Source organism: Somniosus microcephalus, chromosome 4, assembly GCF_052327205.1.
Source record: "Somniosus microcephalus isolate GS21.2 chromosome 4, FLI_Smic_1.0, whole genome shotgun sequence".
NCBI classification, from domain to species: Eukaryota; Metazoa; Chordata; class Chondrichthyes; order Squaliformes; family Somniosidae; genus Somniosus; species Somniosus microcephalus.
Genome location: NC_140990.1, coordinates 10,246,823 through 10,269,614, shown reverse-complemented (window position 1 = coordinate 10,269,614; position 22,792 = coordinate 10,246,823). Strand labels below are relative to the sequence as shown.

The 22,792-nt window shown below is 47.7% G+C and overlaps 1 pseudogene across 1 annotated transcript in view; it reads left to right on the top strand.

Moving 5' to 3' along the window:
• LOC147118275 (uncharacterized) overlaps nt 1–22,544 on the top strand; it is a 95,328-nt pseudogene extending 72,784 nt beyond the window's left edge. The window contains exon 4 of the transcript XR_015077897.1: nt 21,203–22,544. The product of XR_015077897.1 is annotated as an uncharacterized LOC147118275 (transcript). The remainder of the gene's footprint in view (nt 1–21,202) is intronic.
• Nucleotides 22,545–22,792: the final 248 nt, after the last annotated feature.

Sequence of the window (22,792 nt, the reverse complement as noted above, 5' to 3'; positions counted from 1 at the left end):
TTTTCCCCACTACCGATGTCAGGCTTACTGGTCTGTAATTCCCCGTTTTCTCTCTACCACCCTTTTTGAACAGTGGGGTAACATTAGCTACCCGCCAATCCATGTGTACTGCTCCTAGTGCAGGAAGGGATAAACTCAGTCGTCCAGCCTGCTCGGACACCAGCGAGTTCACACCGGACAGTCGCTGTTCGCTGAGCATCCAACCTATTTAGAGAGCTGCGAGTTCCCACTGAGACTCTGTAAAATGTTCTGACCACGGGAAGAGATTTAAAAGTGCTGTCACACTGAGGCGAGGCCATTCAGCAGGGGTTCAGGAGGAGGTCATCAGACAGGTCCAAACAATCCCATTTCCTGAGTGTGACATCGAGTGTACAGCACAGAAAGAGGCCATTTGGCCCAACAGGTCCATGCTGGTGTTTATGCTCCACACGAGCCTCCTCCCGCCCTACTTCATCTAACCCGAGCAGCATATCCTTCTCACAATAACCAAGCTTGTGTATAAGAACAGGCCACTTAAACCGGTCAGTTGGAACAGACTCGAGAAGATCGCGCGCGAATCCACTGTACTTCTATTCTCCAGATTGAGGGAATTATATACTACATATTGACTGGGCAAATCAAATTACCACTAATGGTGTGGAGGACAAATTCTTGGAATGCATGGAAGATGGTTTCCTGGATCATTATGTGGAAGAACCAACCAGGGAACAGGCTATTCTGGATCTGGTACTGTGTAATGAGAAAGGGCTAATGAATAATCTTGTGGTAAAGGGACCTTTAGGGACAAGTGACCATAATATGATTGAATTTTACATTAAGTTTGAGAGTGATGTAGTCCAATCTGAAACTAAGGTCTTCAATCTAAACAGAGGAAACTACAAGGGTATGAGGGACAAGTTGGCCATGGTAGGTTGGGAGACTACACTAAAAGGTATGAAGGTGGACATACAATGGCTAACATTCAAGGAAATAATGCATAAATTGCAACAAACATATATTCCTCTAGGGCATAAAAACCCAAAAGGAAAAGTGATCCAACCATGGCTAACAAAAGAAATGAAAGCTAGTATTAAGCCAGAAAAAGCAGTCAGCCTGAGGATTGGGACCTTTTTAGAAATCAACAAAGGGGGACCAAGAAATTGATAAAAGGGAAAATGGATTATGAGCACAAACTAGCGGAAATATAAAAACGGATTGTAAAAGCTTCTATAGGTATGTGAAAAGGAAAAGACTGGTGAAGGTAAATGTAGGTCCTTTACAGTCAGAGACGGGAGAATTTATAATGGGGAATGAGGAAATGGCAGAGAAATTAAATAAATACTTTGTTTCTGTCTTCATGGAGGAAGACACAGAAAACCTCCCAGAAATATGAGAAAACCAAGGGTGTGGCGAGAATGAGGGACTTAAAGAAATTACTATTAGTAAAAAAAACAGTACTAGCAAAATTAATGGGACTAAAAGTCGATAAATCCCAAGGACCGGATGACCTACATCCTAGAGTTTTGAAAGAGGTGGCCATTGGGATAGTGGACGCATTGGTTGTCATCTTCCAAAATTCTATAGCTTCTGGAACGGTTCCTGCAGATTGGAGGATAGCAAATGTAACCCCGCTATTTAAGAAAGGAGGGAGAGAGAAAACGGGGAACTACAGACCTGTTAGCCTCACATCAGCAGTTGGGAAAATGCTGGAATCTATTATAAAGGATGCAACAACTGGGCACTTGGAAACTAATAGTAAGATTGGGCAGAGTCAACCTGGATTTATGAAAGGGAAATCCTGTTTGACAAACCTATTTGAGTTCTTTGTCTATTCCACTAGTTACATCCTCAAAGGGAAACCGGTAGATGTGGTGTATCTGGATTTTCAGAAGGCCTTCGATAAGGTCCCACACAAGAGGTTGGTGAACAAAATTAGGGCACATGGAATTGGGGGTAATATACTAGCATGGATTGAGAACTGGTTAACAGACAGCAAACAAAGAGTAGGAATAAACGGATCTTTTTCAGGATGGCAGGCTGTGACTAGTGGGGATCGGTGCTTGGGCGCCAGCTATTCACAATCTATATCAATGATTTGGATGAGGGGACTAAATGTAACACTGCCAAATTTGCTGATGATACAAAGCTAGGTGGCAGTGTCAGTTGTGAAGAGGATGTGAAGAGGCTTCAAGGAGATCTCAACAGGCTCAGTGAATGGGCGAGAACATGGCAGATGGAATATAATGTGGATAAATGTGAAGTTATCCACTTTGGTAGAAAAAACAGAAAGGCAGAGTATTTCCTAAATGGTGAAAGATTGGGGAATGCAGATGCTCAAAGGGACCTGGGTGTACTTGTACATGAGTCACTGAAAGTGAATGTGCAGGTGCAGCAAGCCATTAGGAAGGCAAATGGTATGCTGGCCTTCATTACAAGAGGATTTGAGTACAGGAGTAAAGAAGTCTTACTCCAATTATATAGGGCCTTGGTGAGGCCACACCTGGAGTACTGTGTACAATTTTGGTCTCCTTACCTAAGGAAGGATATACTTGCCATAGAGGGAGTGCAATGAAGGTTCATGAGATTGATTCCTGGGATGGCGGGACTGTCGTATGAGAAGAGATTGAGTAAACTAGGCCTGTATTCTCTTGAATTCAGCAGAATGAGAGGGGATCTCATTGAAACATACAAAATTATTACAGGGCTTGATAGGGTGGGTGCTGGGAGAATGTTTCCCTTGGCTGGGGAGTCTAGAACCAGGGGCCACAGCCTCAGGATAAAAGGTAGGCCATTCAAGACTGAGATGAGAAGAAATTTCTTCACACAGAGGGTGGTGAATCTTTGAAATTCTCTACCCCAGAGGGCTGTGAAGGCTCAATCATTGGGTATATTCCAAACAGAAGTCGATAGATTTCTGACTAGTAAGGGCATCAAGGGATATGGCGATAGGGCCGGTGAATGGAGTTGAGACAGAAGATCAGCCATGATCTCATTGAATGGCGGAGCAGGTTCGAAGGGCCGAATGGCCTACTCCTGCTCCTATTTCTTATGTTCTTAAACCTTTATAAATCACTGGGTTCGTCCCCAGCTGGAGTATTGTGTTCAATTCTGGGCACCACACTTTAGGAAGGATGTCAAGGCCTTGGAGAGGGTGCAGAGGAGATTTACCATAATGGTTCCAAGAATGAGGGACTTCAGTTATGTGGCAAGACTGGAGAAGCTGGGATTGTTATCCTTAGAGCAGAAGGTTAAGGGGAGATTTAATAGAGGCGTTCAAAATCATGAAGGGTTTTGATAGAGTAAATAAAGAGAAACTGTTTCCAGTGGCAGGAGGGTCGGTAACCAGAGGACACAGATTGAAGATAATCGGTAAAAGAACCAGAGGGGAGATGAGGGGAATGTTTTTTACGCAGCGAGTTGTTGTGATCTGGAATGCGCTGCCTGAAAGGGCGGTGGAAGCAGATTCAATAGTAACTTTCAAAAGAGAATTGGATCGATACTTTAAGGGGGAAAATTTGCAGGGATATGAGGGGAGTGGGATTAAGTGGAGAGCTCTTTCAAAGACTCCAAGGGTTAAGTTACGAGGAGAGATTCCCCAAACACCCCTTTCCAGGTGAAACAGCGATTTACTTGTACTTCTCGCAATCTAGTACACTGTATTCGCTGCTCACGATGCGGTCTCCTCTACATTGGGGAGACCAAACGCAGATTGGGTGACCGCTTTGCGGAACACCTCCGTTCAGTCCGTAAGGGTGACCCCGAGCTTCCGGTCGCCTGTCATTTTAATTCACCGCTCCATTCCCACTCGGACCTCACCGTCCTCGGCCTCTTGCATTGTTCCACGGAGGCTCAACGTAAACTCGAGGAACAGCACCTCATCTTCCGATTAGGCACTCTGCAGCCTTCCGGACTCAATATCGAGTTCAACAATTTCAGATCATAAGCTCGGCCCCCATTTCATTTTCTCTTGTAATTGTTCCACTCCTTTCACCCCCCCCCCCCTTTCCTTTTGTTTCTCTCTCACACCTGGCAGCTATCTTTTGCCCTGCCAGTACACTTTACACCTAATCCCAGCCTATTACCATCTCGTCTAGCTTCTAATCTCTTTTACTTCTTTTGTTTCTTTTATTCTTTAGTCCAATCGCAGCCCTGCCTCCGATCTAGTTTCTTTTCTTTCCAGTTTTGAAGAAGGGTCCAACCCGAAACGTCAACTCAAATTTCTCTCCACGGATGTTGCCTGACCTGCTGAGTTTTTCCAGCATTTTCTGTTGTTATTACACAAACTAGGGTTGTATTCCCTAGAATTTAGAAGGTTAAAGGGCGATCTGATGGAAGTTTTGAAGATATTGAGGGGAAATAGAGAGGGGCAATAGAGAGAAACTATTTCCGCTGGTTGGGGATTCTAGGACTGGGGGCAGAGTCTAAAAATTAGAGCCAGACCTTTCAGGAAGAAATTAGGAAACACTTCTACACACAAAGGGTGGTAGAGGTTTCGAACTCTCTTCCACAAACGGCAATTGATGCCAGATCAATCGTTCATTCTAAATCGGAGACTGATAGATTTTTGTTAACCAAAGGTATTAAGGGATATGGGCCAAAGGCGGGTGTATGGAGTGAGGCTGCAGGCCAGCCATGATCTCATTGAATGGCGGAGCAGACTCGAGGGGCCGAATTACTTCACCCAGAGAGTGGTGAACCTGTGGAATTCTCTGCCACAGAGGGCGGTGGAGGCCAATTCATTAAATATATTCAAGAAGGAGTTAGATATATTTCTTAAGGCTAAAGGGATCAAGGGATATGGGGAGAAGACAGGGACAGGGTACTGAGTTTGGATACGATAGCAAAATACTGCAGATGTTGGAAATCCGAAATAACAACAGAAAATGCTGGAAAAACTCAGCAAGTCAGGCAACATCCGTGGAGAGAAATTTGAGTTGACGTTTCGGGTTTGACCCTTCTTCAAAACTGGAGAGAAAAGGAACTAGATCGAAGGCAGGGCTGCGATCGGACAAAAGAATAAAAGAACCAAAAGAAGTAAAAGAGATTAGAAGCTAGACGAGATGGTAATAGGCTGTGATTAGGTGTAAAGTGTACTGGCAGGGCAAAAGATAGCTGCCAGGTGTGAGAGAGAAACAAAAGGAAAGGGGGGGGGGGGAAAGGAAAGGAGTGGAAAAATATAAGTGAAAATGAAATGGGGGCCGAGGTTATGATCTGAAATTGTTGAACTCGATATTGAGACCGGAAGGCTGCAGAGTGCCTAATCGGAAGATGAGGTGCTGTTCCTCGAGTTTACGTTGAGCTTCCGTGGAACAGTACAAGAGGCCAAGGACGGTGAGGTCCGAGTGGGAATGGAGCGGTGAATTGAAATGACAGACGACCGGAAGCTCGGGGTCACCCTTACGGACTGAACGGAGGTGTTCCGCAAAGCGGTCACCCAATCTGCGTTTGGTCTCCCCAATGTAGAGGAGACCGCATCGTGAGCAGCGAATACAGTATACTAGATTGCGAGAAGTACAAGTAAATCGCTGTTTCACCTGGAAGGGGTGTTTGGGGCCCTGGACAGTGGGGAGGGGGGAGGTATAGGGGCAGGTGTTACATCTCCTCCGCTTGCACGGGAAGGTGCCAGGCGAAGGGGAAGGGCTGTTTGGGGTGATAGAGGAGTGGACTAGGGTGTCTCGGAGAGAGCGGTCCCTGCGGAATGCTGAAAGGGGAGGGGAGGGGAAGATACGTTTGGTGGTGGGATCACTTTGGAGGTAGCGGAAATGCCGGAGGATGATCCGTTGAATGTGGAGGCTGGTGGGGTGAAAGGTGAGGACAAGGGGAACCCTATCGTGGTTCCGGGAGGGAGGGGCAGGGGTGAGGGCAGAGGTGCGGGAGATAGAACTGACACGGTCGAGGGCAGTGTCAACCCCTTCGCCTGGCACCTTCCCGTGCGAGCGGAGGAGATGTAACACCTGCCCCTATACCTCCCCCCTTCCCACTGTCCAGGGCCCCAAACACCCCTTCCAGGTGAAACAGCGATTTACTTGTACTTCTCGCAATCTAGTATACTGTATTCGCTGCTCACGATGCGGTCTCCTCTACATTGGGGAGACCAAACGCAGATTGGGTGACCGCTTTGCGGAACACCTCCGTTCAGTCCGTAAGGGTGACCCCGAGCTTCCGGTCGCCTGTCATTTCAATTCACCGCTCCATTCCCACTCGGACCTCACCGTCCTTGGCCTCTTGTACTGTTCCACGGAAGCTCAACGTAAACTCGAGGAACAGCACCTCATCTTCCGATTAGGCACTCTGCAGCCTTCCGGTCTCAATATCGAGTTCAACAATTTCAGATCATAACCTCGGCCCCTATTTCATTTTCACTTATATTTTTCCACTCCTTTCCTTTCCCCCGCCCCCTTCTTTCCTTTTGTTTCTCTCTCACACCTGGCAGCTATCTTTTGCCCTGCCAGTACACTTTACACCTAATCACAGCCTATTACCATCTCATCTAGCTTCTAATCTCTTTTACTTCTTTTGGTTCTTTTATTCTTTTGTCCGATCGCAGCCCTGCCTTCGATCTAGTTCCTTTTCTCTCCAGTTTTGAAGAAGGGTCAAACCCGAAACGTCAACTCAAATTTCTCTCCACGGATGTTGCCTGACTTGCTGAGTTTTTCCAGCATTTTCTGTTGTTATTACTGAGTTTGGATGATCAGCCATGATCTCATTGAATGGCGGAGCAGGCTCGAGGGGCCGAATGGCCGACTCCTGCTCCTATCTTCTATGTTTCTAAAATAGACTTTGCTGACTCAGCAAACCTCATTTGCTTTGCTGTTTTTTCTGCTGAGTAAATAAAAGTTTTTTTTTGGCTGCATGCAGGTATTTAATTGAGTTAGTTCAGGCTTGCTGTCAGTCCTGGCCCTGGCCCCGCCCCTTCCTGCACCTCATTGGCTGACACCGCTGTCAATCGACACTACGAGGGGGGGAAGGGAGGGCGATTGACAGGTGACGATTGATAGAAGCCCCTGCCCGCGCTCTGATTGGTGCAGGGGAAGGCAAGTGGGCGCGTCCGGCCCCCGGGCCCACGTGGGGGAGTCAGAGGCTGGCTGGAGTGCATGCGCAGCCCGCCTCGCCCCGTTGGGAAGCTTTTCAAATTTTTTTTTTTGCGAAACAAATTGAAAACACTCATTAATTCACCCAACCTCCTCCCCTCTAAAGTGCGATTATTATTATTATTGTTTTTCCTCATTTGTGTGGGGTGTCTTTTTTTACCTTGCGGTGGCGTGCGCCGATCCAACCGACCTCTGGTCGTTGCGTGCTGGCGTCAGCGCGTAATCGGAGGCGTGATTGACGCGAGGCACCCGCCAATCAGGAGCGCGGAAAACGCTGGGAGGACCGGGCGGGCTGACGGTCCTCCAACCAATGGCGGCGCGGGAGGGAGGGGGGTGGGACCTCGGTGGGCTGCAGGCCGCTTTCCTGCTTTCATTGTCTGCAGGAGCTGTTAAAGGGAAGGGAAGGAGAGGGTGGAAAAAACCCAGCTTGTGAGTGTTTATTCCTTTGCATTACCTTTATTGCAAGGCTATTCATTAATTGCATTCATTTAAAAATAAGTGAACCTTTTTTCTTTTCGACTTTTATCCAGAACAAAGAGCCCTGGTGCTGTGAACATTTTGGTGGGCAGCCACTTTTAAAGGGACAAAGACCAGCATTCTTCCTCCTCTCTCTCTCTCTTGTGAGTATTTGTGGTGGGTGAGAGCAGGGGGGGCGGGGGGGGTGTGAGTTAAAGGGGACTGCAGCCCCTTTTCAACAAAAACAATTGCTTGACCATTTAAAGGGGAATGGGTGCCCCCCCAGGTATTTAAAGGGGCAGTGCCTCTCTCTGTATCATGTAAGAGCAGGGAGGTTCTGCTTGAACTTTACAAAAACACCAGTTAGACCACCGCATGCAGTTCTGCTCGCCCCATTGCAGGAAAGATGTGACTGCTCGAGACGGGAGATTTACGAGGATGTTGCCAGGACTAGAGAATTTCAGCTACAAGGAAAGATTGAATACATAGAAACATAGAAGATCATCTACATCCTAGGGTACTTAAGGAAGTGGCCCTAGAAATAGTAGATGCATTGCTGGTCATCTTCCAAAATTTGATAGACTCTGGAACAGTACCCATGGATTGGCGGGTAGCTAGTGTTACCCCACTGTTCAAAAAAGGTGGTAGAGAGAAAACGGGAAATTATACACCGGTAAGCCTGACATCAGTAGTGGGGAAAATGCTAGATGTAATAGCAGAGCACTTGGTAAACAGTGACCAGATCGGACAAAGTCAACATGGATTTACAAAAGGTAAATCGTGCTTGACTAATCTACTGGAATTTTTTGAGGATGTAACTGGTAAAATAGATAAGGGAGAACCAGTGGATGTGGTGTATTTGGACTTTCAAAAGGCTTTCGATAAGGTCCCGCATAAGAGATAGAAACATAGAAGATAGGAGCAGGAGTAGGCCATTCGGCCCCTCGAGCCTGCTCCACCATTCAATGCGATCAGTGCTGATCATCCAAGTTCAGTACCCTGTCCCTGCCTTCTCATTTCTGTCCTAAAAGGCCTACCCCTTATCCTTAGACTGTGACCCCTGGTTCTGGACTCCCCGGCCATCGGGAACAACCTCCCTGCATCTAGTCTGTCCAGTCCTGCCAGAATTTTATAAGTTTCAATGAGATCCCCTCTCATTCTTCTAAACTCCAGCGAGTACAAGCCCAATCGACCCAATCTCTCCTCATACATCATTCCTGCCATCCCAGGTATCAGCCTGGTGAATCTTCGCTGAACTCCTTCCATGGCAAGAATATCCTTCCTCAGATAAGGCAACCAAAACTGCACACAATACTCAAGATGTGGTCTCACCAAGGCCTGTACAACTGCAGCAAGACATCCTTGTTCCTGTACTCAAACCCTCTCACTACGAAGGCCAACATACCATTTGCCGCCTTAACCGCCTGCTGCACCTGCATGCTCACCTTCAGCGACTGGTGCACAAGGACACCCAGGTCTCGTTGCACTTCCCCTTCTCCCAATCTATTGCCATTTAGATAATAATCTGCCTTCCTGTTTTTGCCACCAAAGTGGACAACCTCACATTTATCCACATTATATTGCCTCTGCCATGCTTCTGCCCAATCACCCAACCTGTCCAAATCATCCTGGAGTTTCTCGACATCCTCCTCACAGCACACACGCCCACCCAGCTTTGTGTCATCTGCAAATTTGGAGATATTACATCCAGTTCCCTTGTCTAGATCATTAATATATATTGTGATAGCTGGGGTCCAAGGACCGATCCCTGCGGTACCCCACGAGTCACTGCCTGCCACTCGGAAAAGGACCCGTTTATTCCAACTCTTTGCTTACTGTCTGCCAACCAGTTCTCTATCCAAGTCAATACCTTGCCCCTAATCCCATGTGCCTTAACTTTACACGCTAATCGCTTATGCGGGACCTTATCGAGGGCCTTCTGAAAGTCCAGATACACCACATCCACTGGTTCTCCCTTATCTATTTTACCAGTTACATCCTGAAAAAATTCCAGTATATTAGTCAAGCACGATTTACCTTTTGTGAATCTATGTTGACTTTGTCTAATCCTGTCACTGTTTTCCAAGTGCTCTGCTATTACATCTTTTATAATGGACTCTAGCATTTTCCCCACTACCGATGTCAGGCTTACCGGTCTGTAATTCCCCGTTTTCTCTCTACCACCTTTTTTGAATAGTGGGCTAACATTAGCTACCCTCCAATCCATGGGTACTGTTCCAGATTCCATCGAATGTTGGAAGATGATCAGCAATGCATCTACAATTTCTAGGGCCACTTCCTTAAGTACCCTAGGATGTAGATTATCAGGCCCTGGGGATTTATCGGCCTTCAATCCCATCAATTTCCTTAACACCATTTCCCTACAAATACTGATTTCTTTCAGTTCCTCCCTTTCATCAGACCCTATGTTCACCAGCATCTCTGGGAGGTTATTTGTGTCCTCCTTTGTGAAGACAGAACCAAAATATGCATTTAGTTGGTCTGCCATTTCTTTGTTCCCCATTATAAATTCCCCTGATTCTGACTGCAAGGGACCTACGCTTGAATTCACCAATCTTTTTCTCTTCACATATCTATAAAAGCTTTTACAGTCAGTTATTATGTTTGCTGCAAGCTTACTCTCGTATTCTATTTTCCCTTTCTTAATTAATCGCTTTGTCCTCCTTTGTTGAATCCTTAACTGCTCCCAATCCATTGGATTACTGCTTTTTCTGGCCAATTTATATGTCCTCTCCTTGGATCTTATGCTATCCCTAATTACCCTCGTTAGCCACGGTTGAGTCACCTTTTTTGTTTTATTTTTATGCCAAACTGGGATGAACAAATGTTTGCCATTGCCTATCCACCGTCAACCCTTTGAGTGACATTCCCCAATCAATCCGACCCAACTCGCTCCTCAGACCATCGTAGTTTCCTTTATTTAAATTCAGTATCTAGTCTCTGATTCAACAACTTAGAATTCTCCATCTTAATGGAGAATTCTATCATATTATGATCGATCTGACCCAAGGGGCCTCGTACAACAAGACTGTTAATTAATCCTTTCTCGTTACATAATACCCAGTCTAAGAAGGCCTGATCTCTGGTTGGTTCCTCGACATATTGGTCCAGGAAACCATCCCGTAAACACTCCAGGAATTCCTCCTCCACAATATTGTTACTAATTTGGTTAGCCCAAATTAATGTATAATTTTGTATTCTTCAATGAGATCTCCTCTCATTCTTCTGAATTCAAGAGAATACAGGTCTAGTTTACTCAATCTCTTCTAATACGACAGTCCCGCCATCCCAGGAATCAATCTCGTGAACCTTTGTTGCACTCCCTCTATGACAAGTATATCCTTCCTTCGGTAAGGAGACCAAAATTGTACCCAGTACTCCAGGTGTGGTCTCACCAAGGCCCTATATAATTGGAGGCAGCGTTGGTGGTACCTCTCCAGTGATTTGAGGTGCACTGGAGAGGTACCACCAACGCTGCCTGTGGTAAACCACTGTTATAGTTATCACTGTATATTGTTCTCACTGTTCTCACTGTAACATCACTACACGAGGTCGCCTCTTGTCGCACTGTTATACCTGGGCTGACCACCTCCGACTCCGCCCATTACCTGCCCAGGTATAAAGGTAGCTGACTGGCTAGTATTCCTCCCTGTTGGATCGGATCACCCACGAGGGTGGGCTCTGTTATTTAGCCAATAAAATTGATATGCCTATCAATTAGTCCAATAAAAGGCGACGAGTTAAGAACGTAACTGAAGGTTTTTATTGGCTAAATAACAGAGCCCACCCTCGTGGGTGATCCGATCCAACAGGGAGGAATACTAGCCAGTCAGCTACCTTTATACCTGGGCAGGTAATGGGCGGAGTCGGAGGTGGTCAGCCCAGGTATAACAGTGCGACAAGAGGCGACCTCGTGTAGTGATGTTACAGTGAGAACAGTGAGAACAATATACAGTGATAACTATAACAGTGGTTTACCACACTGCCTCCGCAAGATCCTGCAAATTCATTGGCAGGATAGACGCACCAACGTCAGTGTTCTTGCTCAGGCCAACATCCCCAGCATCGAAGCTTTGACCACGCTCAATCAGCTCCGATGGACGGGTCACATTGTCTGCATGCCCGATACGAGACTCCCAAAACAAGCGCTCTACTCGGAGCTCCGGCAAGGCAAGAGAGCCCCAGGTGGACAGAGGAAATGCTTCAAGGACACCCTCAAAGCCTCCTTGAAAAGGTGCAATATCCCCACCGACACCTGGGAATCCCTGGCCCAAGACCGCACAAAGTGGAGAAGAAGCATCCGAGAAGGCGCCGAACACCTCGAGTCTCTTTGCCAGGAGCAAGCGGAAGCCAAGCGCAAGGAGCGCACGTCAACCCAAGCACCCCACCCACCCGCCTCTTCAACTACCGTCTGCCCCACCTGTGTGAACTCATCAGTCACCTGAGAACTCATTTTTAATGTGTAAGCAAGTCATCCTCGGTTCCGAGGGACTGCCTAAGAAGATATAATTGGAGTAAGACTTCTTTACTCCTGTACTCAAATCCTCTTGGAATGAAGGCCAGCATACCATTTGCCTTCTTAACCGCCTTTCATGACCACCGGACGTCCCAAAGTGCTTTACAGCCAATGAAGTACTTTTGAAGTGTAGTCACTGTTGTAATGTGGGAAACGCGGCAGCCAATTTGCGCACAGCAAGCTCCCACAAACAGCAATGTGAAAATGGCCAGATAATCTTTTTTCATCATTTTGATTGAGGGATAAATATTGGGATCAAAACACCGGGGATAACATCTTCGAAATAGCACCACGGGATCTTTTACATCCACCTGAGGGAGCAGACGGGGGCCTCGGATTAACGTCTCATCCGTCAGACGGCACCGCCGACACTGCAGCGCTCCTTCATTACTGCCCCTCCGACAATGCGGCTCTCCCACAGCATTGCTTCCCCCGACAGTGCGGTGCTCCCGCAGTACTGCCCCTCCCCTGGACCTGATGGCTTACATCCTAGGGTCTTGAGGGAAGTGGCGGTAGGGATTGCGGATGCATTGGTAATAATTTTCCAAAACTCCCTGGACTCAGCAAAGGTCCCGGCTGATTGGAAAACTGCTAATGTAAAACCCTTATTTAAAAAGGGTAGTAGGCAGAAGGCTGGAAACTATAGACCAGTTAGCCTAACATTTGTGGTTGGTAAAATGTTGGAGTCCATTATTAAGGAGACAGTAATGGGACAGTTGGATAAACATAATTTAATAGGACAAAGTCAGCATGGTTTTATGAAGGGGAAGTCATGTTTGACAAATTTGCTTGAGTTCTTTGAGGACGTAACATACAGAGTGGATAATTGGGAACCAGTGGACGTAGTGTATTTAGACTTCCAAAAGGCATTTGGCAAGGTGCCACACAAAAGATTATTGCTCAAGATAAAAAATCATGGGATTGGGGGTAATATTCTGGCATGAGTGGAGGATTGGCTATCTAACAGAAGGCAGAGAATTGGGATAAATGGTTCATTCTCAGACTGGCAATCAGTAACTAGTGGTGTTCCGCAGGGGTCAGTGCTGGGACCCCAACTCTTTACAATCTATATTAATGATTTGGAGGAGGGGACCGAGTGTAACATATCCAAGTTTGCAGATGATACAAAGATGGGAGGGAAAGCAGTGAGTGAGGAGGACATAAACCTGCAAAGGGACATAGACAGGGTAAGTAAGTGGACAGAGATTTGGCAGATGGAATATAATACTGGAAAGTGTGAGGTTATGCACTTTGGCAGGAAAAATCATAGAGCAAGTTATTATCTTAATGGCAAGAAACTGGAAAGTACTGAAGTACAAAGGGATCTGGGGGTCCTGCTGCACGAAACACAAAAAGTTAGTATGCAGGTGCAGCAAGTGATTAAGAAGGCCAATGGAATGTTGGCTATTATTGCTAGGGAGATGGAATATAAAAACAGGGAGGTATTGCTGCAGTTGTACAAGGTATTGGTGAGACCACACCTGGAATACCGAATACAGTTTTGGTATCCATACTTAAGAAAAGACATACTTGCTCTCGAGGCAGTACAAAGAAGGTTCACTCGGTTAATTCCGGAGATGAGGGGGTTGACATATGAGGAGAGGTTGAGTAGATTGGGACTCTACTCATTGGAGTTCAGAAGAATGAGAGGCGATCTTATCGAAACATATAAGATTGTGAAGGGGCTTGATCGGGTGGATGCGGTGAGGATGTTCCCAATGATGGGTGAAACTGGAACTAGGGGGCATAATCTTAGAATAAGGGGCTGCTCTTTCAAAACTGAGATGAGGAGAAACTTCTTCACTCAGAGGGTGGTAGGTCTGTGGAATTTGTTGCCCCAGAGATCTGTGGAAGCTACATCATTAAATTAATTTAAAACAGAAATAGACAGTTTCCTAGAAGTAAATGGAATTAGGGGTTACGGGGAGCGGGCAGGATATCAGACATGAGGCTAGGTTTGGATCGGTCATGGCCCTGTGGGTGGCGGAGCGGGCCCAGTGGCCGTGTAGCCTGGTCCTGCTCCTACTTGTATTCTAATTCTGTGTTAGATTTCAGGAGATGGTTCTATTCACAGGGATTAGTGGAGACCTCGGGAACAGGCTGCCAACTAGGAGTCCTTCAAGAGTAAATTGGGCCTGTTCCTGGCTGGGGTGGAGATCACCTTTGACAGAAGGTAAGTACTGCAGGAAATACAGGGACAGAGTGATCTCCTGGATGAGTTTCAATCGCCTAGATGGGTCGGAGAGGAATTTCCCAGATTTTTTCTCCCAAATTGGCCATTGGGTTTTTTATCTGGTTTTTTGCCTCTCCCGGGAGATCACATGGGTTCGGGTGGGATGGAGAGTGAAAGTAGATTTGAGGTTAGGATCAGATCAGCCATGATCTTATTGAATGGCGGAGCAGGCTCGAGGGGCCGATTGGCCTACTCCTGCTCCTATTTCTTATGTTCTTATGTAACCAGTACAAGTGAAGCGACTCCTTCTCCCGGAGATTTATTAAGCGTGAATACTCCAAGAGTTGACCAAAAATCAGGTTAGTAATATTACTCAAGGAGTCAATTTCTGCTGTAAGAAGGGATGATACCTTAGCAGGTTCCCCTAATGAGGCCATATGGGTAGAACTTAAAAACAAAAAGGGGGCAAGCACTTTGCTGGGAGTGTACTATAGGCCCCCAAACAGTAAGGGGGAGATAGAGGAACAGATATGTAGGCTAATCTCAGAGAAGTGTAGGAATAATAGGGTAATAATTGTTGGGGATTTCAACTTCCCCAGTATTAACTGGGATAGTCAGAGTGTGAAAGGCTTAGAGGGTGTGGAATTCTTAAAGTGCATCCAGGAGAGCTTTTTCAGCCAACATGTAGAAAGTCCTACAAGAGAGGGGGCGGTACTGGACCTAATTCGAGGGAATATAGCAGGGCAAGTGGTAGAAAGGTTAGTAGGAGAGCATTTTGGTGACAGTGACCATAATTCGGTGAGATTTAAAGTAGTTATGGAAAAGGACAAAGATGGACCGGAAATAAAGGTTCTAAATTGGGGGAAGGCCGATTTTAATATGATAAGGCAGGATCTGGCCAAAGTGGACTGGGATCAGCTACTTGTAGGAAAATCCACATCAGAGCAGTGGGAGTCTTTCAGAAAGGAAATAGAGAGAGTACAACGCCAGCATGTTCCCGTAAAGGTCAAGGGTGGGACCAACAAGCCCAGGGAACCCTGGATGTCAAGGGACATACAAGAATGGTTTAGGGAAAAAAAGGGAGGCTTTTGGCAGATACAAAGGACTAAAAACAGTGGAAGCCCTAGAGGAGTATAGAAAGTGCAGGGGGGTACTTAAAAAAGAAATTAGGAGAACGAGGAGGGGTCATGAAAAAACACTGGCAGGCAAAATAAAGGAAAATCCCAAGGTGTGTTATTAGTATATTAAGGGCAAGAGGAAAACCAGGGAAAGAGTAGAGCCCATTAGGGACCAAAGTGGCAATCTGTGTGTAGAGCCAGAAGATGTAGGTGAGGTTTTAAATTAATATTTTGCATCTGTGTTCACTGTGGAGAAGGACGATGCAGGCATAGAAATCAGGCAGGGGGATTGTGATATACTTGAACAAATTAGTATTGAGAGGGAGGAGGTACTAGTGGTTTTAGCGGGCTTAAAAGTGGATAAACCCCCAGGCCCAGACGAGATGTATCCCAGCCTGCTGTGTGAGGCAAGGGAGGAGATTGCAGGGGCTCTGACACACATTTTCAGAACCTCTCTGGCCACAGGGGAGGTGCCAGAGGACTGGCGAACAGCTAACGTCGTACCATTATTCAACAAGGGTAGTAGGGATAAACCAGGGAATTACAAGCCAGTGAGCCTAACATCAGTGGTAGGGAAATTATTGGAAAAAATTCTGAGGATAGTCAGCATGGCTTTGTCAGGGGGAGATCATGTCTAACCAATTTGATTGAATTTTTCGATGGGGGTGACTAGGTGTGTGGATGAGGGTAGTCCAGTTGATGTAGTCTACATGGACTTCAGTAAGGCTTTTGACAAAGTCCCACATGGGAGACTGGTCAAGAAGGTAAGAGCCCATGGGATCCAGGGCAATTTGGCACATTGGATCCAAAATTGGCTTAGTGGCAGGAGGCAGAGGGTGATGGTCGAAGGTTGTTTTTGTGACTGGAAGCCTGTGTCCAGTGGTGTACCGCAGGGATCGGTGCTGGGTCCTTTGCTGCTTGTAGTATACATTAATGATTTAGATATGAATGTAGGAGGTATGATCAGTAAGTTCGCAGATGACACAAAAATTGGTGGAGTGGTAAATAGCGAGGAGGGAAGCCTCAGGCTACAGGAGATTATAGACGGGTTGGTCAGATGGGCAGCACAGTGGCAAATGGAATTTAACCCTGAAAAGTGTGAGGTGATGCATTTTGGGAGGACTAACAAGGGAATACACAATGAATGGTAGAACCCTAGGAAGGACAGAGGATCAGAGGGACCTTGGTGTGCATGTACATAGATCCATGAGGGCAGCAGGACAGCTAGATAAGGTGGTTAAGAAGGCATATGGGATACTTATATTCTATGCCTCGGCTAATGAAGGCAAGAGCAGGGAGGTTATGATGGAGCTGTACAAAACGCTAGTTAGGCCACAGCTGGAATACTGTGTGCAGTTCTGGTTGCCACACTATAGGAAGGATATGATTGCATTGGAGAGGGTGCAGAGGAGATTCACCAGGGTGTTACCTGGGCTGGAGCGCTTCAGCTATGAAGACAGACTGGACAGGCTGGGGTTGTTTTCCTTAGAGCAGAGAAGGCTGAGGGGGGACCTGATTGAGGTGTACAAAATTATGAGGGGCATAGATAGGGTAGATAGAAAGGAACTTTTCCCCTTAGTAGAGGGGTCAATCACCAGGGGGCATAGTTTCAAGGTAAGGGGCAGGAGGTTTAGAGGGGATTTGAGGAAGAACTTTTTCACCCAGAGGGTGGTTGGAATCTGGAACTCACTGCCTGAAAGGGTGATAGAGGCAGGAACCCTCACAACATTCAAGAAGCATTTAGATGAGCACTTGAACCGCCATAGCATACAAGGCTACGGACCAAGTGCTGGAAAATGGGATTAGAATAGACAGGGCTTGATGGCCGGCGCGGACACGATGGGCCGAAGGGCCCCTTTCTGTGCTGTATAAATCTATGACTCTATGGTAGCACTCTTGCCTCTGAGGCATAAGGTTGTGGGTTCAAGTCCCGCTCCAGAGACTAGAGCACAAAAATTCAGGCTGACACTCCAGTGCAGTACTGAGGCACTGTCAGAGGTGGCGTCTTTCAGATGAGACATTAAACTGAGGCCCTGTCTGCTCTCTCAGGTGGATGTAAAAGATCCCATGACACTATTTTGAGAAAGAAAGACTTGCATTTATATAGTGCTTTCATGACCAGCAGACGTCTTGAAGTGCTTTACAGCCAATGAAGTACTTTTGAGGTGTAGTCACTGTTGTAATGTGGGAAAGAGCAGGGGAAATATCCCCGGTGTCCTAGCCAATGTTTATCCCTCAATCAATGTAACAAAAGGATAATAGCAAAATACTGCGGATGCTGGAAATCTGAAATAACAACAGGAAATGCTGGAAACACTCAGCAGGCCAGGCAACATCCGTAGAGAGAGAAACAGAGTTAACAAAAAGATAGATTATCTGGTCATTATCACATTGCTGTTTGTGGGAGCTTGCTGTGTGCGCTATTTGACTGCTGCATTTCCTACATTACAACAGTGACTACACTTGTACTTCATTGGCTGTAAAGCACTTTGGGTCGTCCGGTGGTGGTGAAAGGCGCTATAGAAATGCAAGTCTTTCTTTCTTCACTGGTCTCACCAGCGACCTCTTCTGGCTGATGGTTGATTGACTGACGATAGTCCGCGCATGCGCACAGGGAGCGGCGGTTTGGGCCGAGTCCGGCACAGCGACCCCTCCCGGTCACCAAGGGCAACAACCGCGCATGCCCAGAGGAGACCAACCCCCCTCCCCCACTCGGAGCTGCGCCTGCGCACTCGGATCCTGCCGGACGGAGTCGGCGCAGACCATTCCGGGGAAAGTCCTTGGTGTCGGTTCCAGAGTCGCGATTGGTGACGCAAAGTGAGTTTTCTCCACTCCGATTGGGTGGAGATTCGTGCGGGATTGGGGGGGAGGGGTGGATCGGGAGAGAATAAAGAGAAATAGAAAATCCTGAGAGTCCGCGAGGCCCCGGACCGAGCGGTGTCAGTTGGACAGAGCACGTGATCTCCTCGGGGACACGTGACCCAGCCCAGGGCCTGATTGACGGGAGCTTCCGACCAATAGGGAGCGAGCGGGGCGGGGCTGGAGGAGCGAGCCGGCGGCGGGTCCTCCAACCAATCGGGGAGCCTGAGGGGCGGGACTTGCGCCGGCTGATTGTCTGATCCACAGGGCAGTGAGTTTCTCCAGTCCCTTGTTCAGGGCCCGGGGCCAGGGGAGGCTGTGGGCCTTTATTCCCCTCATTGGACACAAGGCTCTTTGGCTCACAACACACTGGCTCAGGTTTTAATAGAGACTTTTTTAATTCATCAATAAAAGCAGATAAACCTCGTGCTTCTGTGGAACAAACTTTCTAATATTTTATATAATCATAGAATGGTTACAGCACAGAAGGTGGCCATTCAGCCCGTCGAGCCTGTGCCGGCTCTCTGCAAGACCACTTCAGCGAGTCCCACTCCCCGCCCTTTCCCCGTAACCCTGCACATTTCTTTACTTCAGGCATTTATCCAATTCCCTTTTGAAAGCGGTGATTGAATCTGCCTCCACCACCCTTTCAGGCCGTGCATTCCAGATCCTAACCACTCGCTGCATAAAAAAGTTTTTCCTCATGTCGCCTTTGGTTCTTCTGCCAATCACCTTAAATCTGTGTCCTCTGGTTCTTGACCCTTCCGCCAATGGGAACAGTTTCTCTCTACTCTTTCCAGACCCCCTCACGATTTTGAACACCTCCATCAAATCTCCTCTCAACCTTCTCTACTCTAAGGAGAACCACCCCAGCTTCTCGAGTCTATCCACGTAACTGAAGTCTCTCATCCCTGGAACCATTCTTGTAAATCTTTTCTGCACCATCACTAAGGTCTTCACATCCTTCCTAAAGTGCGGTGCCCAGAATTGGACACAATACTCCAGTTGAGGCCGAACCAGTGTTTTATAAAGGTTCATCATCACTTCCTTGTTTTTGTACTCTATGCCTCTATTTATAAAGCCCAGGATCCCGTATGCTTTTTTAACCACTTTCTCAACCTGCCCTGCCACCTTCAATGATTTGTGCACACATACCCCCAGGTCTCTCTGTTCATGCACACATTTTAGACTTATACCCTTTAGTTTATATTGCCTCTCCTCATTCTTCCTACCAAAATATATCAGTTCGCACTTTTCTGCGTTAAATTTCATCTCCCATGTGTCCGCCCATTCCACCAGCATGTCTATGTCCTCTTGAAGTCTATCACTATCCTCCTCACTGTTCACTTTACTTCCAAGTTTTGTGTCATCTGCATATTTTGAAACTGTGCCCTGTACACCCAAGTCCAAGTCATTAATATATATCAAGAAAAGCAGTGATCCTAGTACCGACCCCTGGGGAACACCACTGTGTACCTTCCTCCAGTCTGAAAAACAACCGTTCACCACTACTCTCTGTTTCCTGTCACTTTGCTAATTTCGTATCCATGCTGCCACTGTCCCTATTATTCCATGGGTATCAAGTTTGCTGGTAAGCCTAGGATGTGGCTCTTTGTCGAACGCCTTTTGGAAATCCATGTACACCAAGTTAACCGCATTGCCCCCATCAACCCTCTCTGTTACCTCATCAAAAAACACAATCAGAATCAGAGCGGCCGGGCCCAGCGGACGTGCGGCCAGGGCCCCAGCACCAGGAAACCCAGGGTGCAGCGCCTCCCCCATCCGAGCCGCCACTTCCCGGTTTCTTCAGCCCGTTCCACCAAGTCCGACTCGGGGCAAAGGACCGGAGCCAGGCTCCCAGAATGGCCCGCGACCCCGGGGAGCATGCGCACTCTCAGCGGGGAAATCAGCGCGTTGGATAGAGCGGTTTCTGGGGCGCGGGGAATTGTGGGTGCTGCGGCCACCATTAGTCAGCGGCTGTGGGGAAGAGTTTTATTGCAGGCTGACGGAAGGTCCCTGGCCGCCTGTGGAGGTCTTTTTGTTGCTTCAGTTTGAGCTGGAGTGGAGATGGAGGAGAAGCTGCTGGGTTTAATCCCCAGTACTTCTGAGCCCAGGAGGACCCACCAATTTCCAATGTGTGACAGTCAAGGGTGGTGGATTCTGGGGGAGATTAGGTTATTACACAGACACTGTCCGCACAATGTAAAAGAGTATTGTTTTAGGAACAAGTATTTCTGTAGAGGCTTTTAATCCATTTTACATATACAGGTTTGTTTTAATTCATTCTTGGGATGTGGGCATCGCTCGCAAGACCAGAATATGTTGCCAATCCCCATCTTCCCGTTGAGAAGGTGATGGTGGGCTGCCTTCTTGAACCGCTGCAGTCCGTGTGGTGAAGGTACTCCCACAATGCTGTTGTGTAAGGAGTTCCTGGATTTTCACCCAGTGATGATGTAGCAGCGGCGATATATGTCCAAGTCAGGATGGTGTGTGACTTGGAGAAGTTGGAGGTGATGGTACTCCCATGCACCTTCTGCCTTTGTCCTTCTAGGTGCTGGAGGTTGCGGGTTTTGGAGGTTCTGTCAAAGTTCTGGTCGAGTTGCAGATGTATAAAGTCCATCTCCTTCGCCCCCTCCCACTCCCACCTCTCTCTCTCCTCCCATAGAGGCCAGCGGCCCAGACCAGGTGGCAGATTCCCTTCACCGAGGGACATTAGTGAACCAGTGGGATTTTATGACAATCCGGCAGCTTTCATGGTCACTTTTTTCTAGTGCCGGCCCCACAAATAACCAGATTCATTGAGCTCAATTTCACAACCTGCCTCTTTAGTGGGTTCTCTCTCACGCTCCCTGTTTTAAATTCATTTTACAGGGTATTAGAAGGGGAGGATTTGCAGACGGGAAACTCAAACCAAACATCACGTCAAGATCTGACAGTCACTCGATTCATCAGGAACTCATCGGCCTTTGAATATGGAAGCAAAAAGCACCGTTCACAGCGGGGAGAAACCGTACACGTGTTCTGTGTGTGGACGAGGCTTCAGCCAATCATCTGGCCTAGCGAGACACAAGCGCATTCACACTGGGGAGAGGCCGTTCACCTGCTCTGAGTGTGGGAAGGGATTCACTCAGTCATATGACCTTCAGACACACCAGCGGGTTCACACCGGGGAGAGGCCGTTCACCTGCTCTGAGTGTGGGAAGGGATTCACTCAGTCATCCCACCTACTGAGACACCAGCGAGTTCACACTGGGGAGAGGCCGTTCACCTGCTCTGAGTGTGGGAAGCGATTCACTAATTCAACCCACCTGCTGAATCACCAGCGAGTTCACACTGGGGAGAGGCCGTTCACCTGCTCTGAGTGTGGGAAGGGATTCACTCAGTCATCTGACCTGCTGACACACCAGCGAGTTCACACTGGGGAGAGACCGTTCACCTGCTCTGAGTGTGGGAAGGGATTCACTAATTCATCCCACCTGCTGACACACCAGCGAGTTCACACTGGGGAGAGGCCGTTCACCTGCTCCATGTGTGGGAAGGGATTCACTAATTCATCCCACCTGCTGAATCACCAGCGAGTTCACACTGGGGAGAGGCCTTTCACCTGCTCTGAGTGTGGGAAGGGATTCACTCAGTCATCTGACCTTCAGACACACCAGCGTGTTCACACCGGGGAGAGGCCGTTCACCTGCTCTGAGTGTGGGAAGGGATTCACTCGCTCATCCCGCCTGCTGAGACACCAGCGAGTTCACACTGGGGAGAGGCCGTTCACCTGCTCTGAGTGTGGGAAGGGATTCACTAATTCATCCCACCTGCTGACACACCAGCGAGTTCACACTGATGAGAGACCTTTTAACTGCTCAGACTGTGGGAAGTGCTATAAAGGTTCTGGGGAACTGTTACGCCATCAACGTGTTCACACTGGGGAGAGACCATTCAGGTGCTCGCACTGCGGAACTGGGTTCAGGCGATCATCTGAACTCACTGTACACCAGCGCATTCACACTGGGGAGAGGCCGTTCACCTGCTCCATGTGTGGGAAGGGATTCACTCAGTCATCCCACCTGCTGACACACCAGCGAGTTCACACTGGGGAGAGGCCGTTCACCTGCTCTGAGTGCGGGAAGGGATTCACTCAGTCATCCCACCTGCTGACACACCAGCGAGTTCACAATTGATTGCAGGGGTTGGATTCTGTTGTTGCTGCTGTTAATCACATCCAGGACTGAACCATGTTCATTCTGACAGGTGGGGAATGTTTCTGCTGATGTTAATAACTCCGGCAACTGGGCTGGAGTTTAATATTCTGGATATATGTCAAATAAATCAACTTTGTGTTAAACACATTGTTGCAGATTTTCTCCTTTCCCACCTGAGTGTTTAGCATCTCCTGGCTGGAGCTCAGAAAGGACAATCTGGGAGAGGATCGTACGGTGGGAACAGAACTCCAACCTGGACACAGTCCTTCAGGGCCACACTGAGAGGGGCAAATGGCACTTTGGTCTTTCTTGTCCCTCTTCACTGACAGCAAAGTTGCCGTGCGGGTTAATCTCGAGGCGTGTGAGAAACGTGTCCCAGC